We start from the raw sequence: 6,237 nt of genomic DNA, 5'->3' as shown, positions 1-6,237 counted from the left end.
CTTCCTCATGCAACTTACTTGTGCCTTCGGGTCCTGCTCGGCCTGATCTCGAACATACCACTTCCATTTAATGATGGAGTGCTGCTGTGTACGTCCAACTCTATGGTTCTGTGGGTCAGACAACACCCAGTTCATGATGGGCAGCTCAGGCCTCATGGTGACTTGGTGTCCCGTGGTTAAGTGTTCAGTCTCTACTAAGGCCCAGCAGCAAGCCAAAAGTTGTTTCTCAGAAGGAGAGTAGTTGTAGTTATCTGCAGAGGATGGCAGAGCTTTGCTCCAAAATCCTAAGGGTCTGCGCTGTGATTCACCAATATGGACCTGCCAAAGACTCCAAACAGCATCTCTATCTGCTACTGACACTTCAAGCACCATTGGATCAGCTGGATCATATGGTCCAAGTGGCAGAGCAGCTTGCACAGCAGCCTGAACCTGTTGCAGAGCCTTCTCTTGTTCTGGGCCCCACTCAAAACTAGCAGCTTTTCGAGTCACTTGATAAACAGGCTGGAGTAGCACACCCAAATGAGGAATATGTTGCCTTCAAAATCCTAAGAGGCCCACTAGGCGTTGTGCCTCCTTTTTAGTTGTGGGAGGAGCCAGATGCAATAACTCATCCTTCACTTTAGAAGGAATATCTTGACACGCCCTGCACCACTGGACCCCTAGAAATTTCACTGAGGTGGAAGGTGCCTGAGTTTTTGTGGGATTAATTTCCCACCTTCTAGCATGCAAACGTTTTACCAATAAGTCCAGAGTCATTGACACTTCTTCCGTACTAGGTCCAATCAGCATAATGTCATCAGTGTAATGGACCAGTTGTGACGTCTTGTGGAAGGGAAAAGCAATCAAGGTCCCTGCGGACTAAATTATGACATAGAGCTGGAGAGTTGATGTAGCCCTGATGTAGGCAAGTGAAGGTGTATTGCTGGCCTGTCAGCTGAAAGCAAACTGCTCCTGATGGTCTTTCGAAATAGGTATGGAGAAAAAAGCATTAGCCAGATCAACAGCTGCATACCAGGTGCCAGTATATGTATTAATTTGCTCAAGCAATGAAACGACATCTGTAACAGCAGCTGCAATTGGAGTCACCACCTAGTTAAGTTTTCGATAATCCACTGACATTCTCCAAGATTCATCTGTTTTTGCACAGGCCAAATAGGCGAGTTGAATGGGGATGTAGTGGGAATCACCACGTCTGCATCCTTCAAGTCCTTAATGGTAGCAATAATCTCCGCAGTCCTTCCACAAATACAGTATTGCTTTTGGTTTACTATTTTCCTAGGTAGGGGCAGTTCTAATGGCTTCCACTTGGCTTTTCCTGCCATAATAGCCCTTACTTCATTTGTCAGGGATCAGTGTGGGGATTCTGCCAGTTGCTGAGTATATCTATTCTGATTAAGCATTCCTGAATTGAGGAAATCACTACAGGATGGGTTTGGGGACCCACTAGACCTACTGTGAGACAGACTTGAGCTAAGACTCCATTAATAACCTGACCTCCATAGGCCCCCACTCTGACTGGTGGGCCACAGTGACGTTTTGGGTCTCTTGGAGTTAATGCCGATTCAGAGCCAGTATCCAGTAATCCCTGAAAAGTCTGATTATTTCCTTTTCCCCAGTGAACAATCTCTCATAAAACGCCAGAGATCCCTTTGAGGAAGCCTGGAAGAAATATTAACAGTATAAGTTATGGGCAGTGTAGTGGAGTCCTTCATCAAGGGAATTCGGCCTCCCCTTCATTCAGGTGGTTCTGGGTTTTTAAACTCACTCAAGTCTGGGAATTGATTGAGAGGCCGTGACTATTCTGGCAATTCAAGTTAGACTACTGTTCACTTAACCTAGAATTCATCTGCTTATACAGATCAAGTAAATATTTAGTAGATTTTCTATCTATTTCACGCCTAGGTATACCTGACTAAGTAGCCAACACCTTAAGTCCATGCAAGTCAGACTATTTCTGTTTACTGCTTTTACTGCTTTGACTGTCCATTACTGTAACCACACCCAGCTTGTCTTTGTTGACTGTGTGCTGCCACTTGGCCCCTACCACCACGGGCTCCAATCAGCCCCATTGTACTTGGGTGCCTTAATTCATTTAGGGCAGTTCCCACTGTCAAATCTGACACATAAAATACAAATCACAGCAGTCTTCAAGGATGCTGGGGCTCCCTTTACAAATTTGTTCCTCACTGTTGTGGTAAAAGGTGTGTCCTCCGGGCACTCCATGTGTGGGTCTCTGGGTCTAACCTGATAAATCCACTCTAGCATGCCAAGTTCCCTAAGCCTTCGGATACCTTCTACAATATAGCAAGGCAGGTCTGATACTTCAACTTGATTTAATGTAGCCTGCCACATAATCCATGCTTCAGCCACCCAACCAAATAAGCTATTAGATCCTTTCCTAACTTCTTGAGCTGAAACACTGAATGAAGAATCTGTGCTTAATGGGCACATAACAATAAACTCAGACTGATCCATCTTTATGTTCCTTGCACCATTATCCCACACCCTTGATAGCCATTCCCACACATATTCTCCAGGTTTGTTTGTACATATTAGAAAAGTCAAGCAGTTCTTTTGGAGTGTAGCATTACCTCCTCCTTGTTTCCACTTTGTACTTCACCTTTTGGGGCTTGCTGGGACTTAAGTCTAGTTACAGGTCTAGAAGCCAAAATCAATGGTAGGAAAATGTTTTGAGAACATTCAGCATTGTCTTGTAAAGCATCTGCCTCAGGCGATGCCCCAGGTAATGACTCAAAGTCTCTTTAGACATACCAAAAACCAAACCCATTGCCCTCGAGTAGATTCCAACTCATAGCGGAATCATCCCAAGTTTCAGGATCCCATTTCTTCCCAATCAGTGCTCTTACTTTAACTTCAGACACATTTCACCTTTCAGCACCTTTCGAGGTTGACAGTTGTGTTGGCGTTGTAATTCCTCCACTCTTATGATAAGACTCGAGGTTTGGTTTTCAGCAGTATCAGCTCTGTTACTACAAGAAATAAGGCTTTCTTTCAAGGCACAAGTGGAAACTTTGAGGTCATTTATGCAGCACTTGAGCTTTGACTCTGAAGCCCTGAGCTCATTTCTTTCTGTCACCAGTTTGTCTGGTGAAAGTAGGACCAACCAACCAGCTTCCTTATATATACTTCTCATTATGACAAAACTGTAGAAAGATATCACACATGCAATCATCCAGAGCCTCACTTTCACCGATACCTGATCTCTTGGAGGTGGTACTTTGCATATTTGAATTGCCACCTCAAGCCCTGGATTTAGCAGTGCCCTCTTTACTACTGGAAGCAGAGTCATCTACATCTTTAAGACTAACCAGACTTGAGAACCATCCTTAAAATTTTGTTTCTCTAGAACCACTCTCAGTACCAAATATCTTAGGCTGGATTCTCTAGAGAAGCAAAACCAGTGAAGCGTATAAATATATATGCAGAGAGAGATTTTTATCAAGGAAATGGCTCATGCAGTTGTACAGGCGGAAACATCCCAAGTCCATGGGTCAAGATACAGGCATCTCCTGATTCACGTAGCCGCAGGGGCTGGCAAACCCAAGATCGGCAGGTCAGAGAGCAGGGCTCTTGCTCACAGGCTGCGAAAATCAATGAATCCCAAGATTAGCAGGCAAGACCGCAGGTAAGCTGCTAGCTCAAGTCCCAAGAACTGGAGGTCAGATGAAGAGGAGTCAGCTGCAGGATCCAGAGCAAGCAAAAGTCTTGCCAGAATGTCCACTTATGCTCAATGCAGGCCACACGCCCAAGGAAACTCCCTTTCAACTGACTGGCTACTTACAGCAGATTCTATCATGGAGGTGATCCCATTATATCAAATGTCATCTTGGAAGTGATCACAACATCATATGACTGCCAAACCACTGGGAATCATGGCCCAGCCAAGTTGACACACAACCTTAACCATCACACCCACTAAAACCCATTGCCATCAAGTGGATTCCAACTCATGGCAACCCTACATGTTAGAGTAGAACTGCTCCATAGAGTTTTCTTGGCTGTAATCTTTATCAAAGCAGATTGCCAGGCCTTTCTTCCACAGCACTATGGGTGAGTTCGAACTACCAACCTTGCACTACCCAGGGATCTTCACACCAACTAGGATAGCTGTAATCAAAAAGAAAGACAATAATAAGTGTTGACAAGGATGTGGAAAAATTGGAATCCTCATACACTGCTGGTGAGAATGTAAAAGGGTGCAGCTGCTTTGGAAAACACTCTGGCAGTTTCTCAAGATAAACATACACCTACTGTATGACGCAGCCATTCCACTGCTAAGTATATACTCAAGAGAATTAAAAACATATATTCACACGAATGTTCAGGGTAGCATTATTCATTACAGCCAAAAAGTGAAAACAATTCAAATGTCCATCAATTGATGAATGGGTAACCAAATTGTAATATATCCATACGATGGAATATTATTCAGTCATAAAAAGGAATGAAGTAGTAATACATGCTACAACATGGATGAACTTTGAAAACGTTATGCCAAGTAAAAGATGCCAGACACAAAAGGCCATATGTTGTATGATTCCATTCATGTGAAATGTCCAGAGTAGGCAAATTCATAGAAACAGGAAGTAGATTATTGGTTACCAGAAAGTATATTAGTGGTTGCCAGGGACTGGGGAGAGAGGGAAATGGGGAGTGACTAGTGGTTGCAAGGTTTCTTTCTGGGGTGATGAAAAAGTTCTGGTATTAGATGGCGGTGATGGTTGTACAACCTTGTGAATATACTAAAACCCACTGAAGTGTACACTTTAAAATAGTGAATTTTATGGTATGTGAGTTATATCTCAATTTTTTTTAATGTTCAAGAAAGGGCAGCTAAAGAGTGACACACGTTTGTTAGTAACAGCCCTACCTCTTCAGTAAGCAGTGATGGAGAGATCTTAGGCAGGTGTACGTGCTGGGGCTCAAGGAGCAACCCAGATGTGACCGTGTGGGTGTACCACCCGTCTCTCCCCTTCCCACCCAGCCGACAACACCGCGCACACACCCATAGCATTCCAGGGTGAACATCTCTTTGCCCTCGGTACCAAGTGGTTCTGGCTGCTGGTTTCTTTTACACAGTACCCAAGTTTGCGTAGTGATTCCTAACAATAGTATCAAATCAAAAATGAGAGTAGTCACTTATATGAAATATCTAGAATAGGTAAATGAATAGAGTACAAAGCTTATTAGTGGCTACCAGGGGTGGGGGGGGAGGGGAAACATTGTTTAGGAAACATTTTCTCTTTATGGTGATGGAAATTTTGGCAACGGATATTGGCGATGGTTGAACACTGTGATTAATTAGTGTCATTAAATTGTACATGTGAAAATATTGAATTGGCAATTGTGCTTATATATACCTTTACAACAACAACAACAACAAAAATAGGGAGTGGTAACTCTGGCACTCCCACATCTTCCCCTGGAGTCACGTGTCCTACAAATCCCTGCCAAATTCTCCTTTCTGAGTAACTGCTTTCACTTGGAGGCTCTGAAATCCACGGTGGCTCCTTCTTATTATTTAACACATTGATTTTAACTCCCTTCCCTAGTTTTCAAAGCCCTCTGTAACCTAATCCTACTTTCTTATACAAAATTACATCACATGATAATCATTTGCTTGTTAATAGCTTAGACTCTAACCTTACAACCCTGTTTTGTCTGACTTCACAAATAGGACTTAGTTTCTACTGAGATGTTAGATGTGTATTGAGAGCTATTCCAAAGTATCTCAGGCCTCACAGCATCAACCACCTGTAGGTCTTCTTACTTACCTGTCTCTGGGGATGAAGCAGAAGTTCTTGACTGACACCGCCACCTTTACAAAGGCAGTGTTTTTGTCTTTTTTTTTTAAATAGGGCAGCAGTACAAAGTAGGAGGAGGAGCTTATTGGGAGGTGCCCTAACATAAGCTTAGTATGCACTGATCTCCCCAGAGTCCCTAGAAGGACACTTGTTAGAACATAATGAGCGTTCAGCAAGTATTTGTTAACTTGAGGCAAACTCTATTTTTTAACAGCAGTTTTTGTATATTCACTGCATCTCTGCTTAATTCTATCAAGCTAAAAGATTCTGATACATTTCTGATAGAAACTCAAGTTATGAAAATCAACTATTTGCTATATATGTATATATCTCAGAAGTCAAATGATTTGTTTTATATATATATATATATATATATATATATATACACACCACAGTTTAAAAAATGGTTTAA

At 42.6% G+C, this 6,237-nt stretch overlaps 1 protein-coding gene across 2 annotated transcripts in view; it reads left to right on the top strand.

Moving 5' to 3' along the window:
• CKAP2L (cytoskeleton associated protein 2 like) overlaps nucleotides 1-6,237 on the top strand; it is a 35,086-nt gene that overhangs the window by 11,375 nt on the left and 17,474 nt on the right. The gene's annotated exons all lie outside the window — the stretch shown is intronic.

This window comes from Trichechus manatus, unplaced genomic scaffold, assembly GCF_000243295.1.
Source record: "Trichechus manatus latirostris isolate Lorelei unplaced genomic scaffold, TriManLat1.0 scaffold00219, whole genome shotgun sequence".
In the NCBI taxonomy this organism is placed as follows: Eukaryota; Metazoa; Chordata; class Mammalia; order Sirenia; family Trichechidae; genus Trichechus; species Trichechus manatus.
This window is presented reverse-complemented; position numbering and strand designations above follow the sequence as displayed.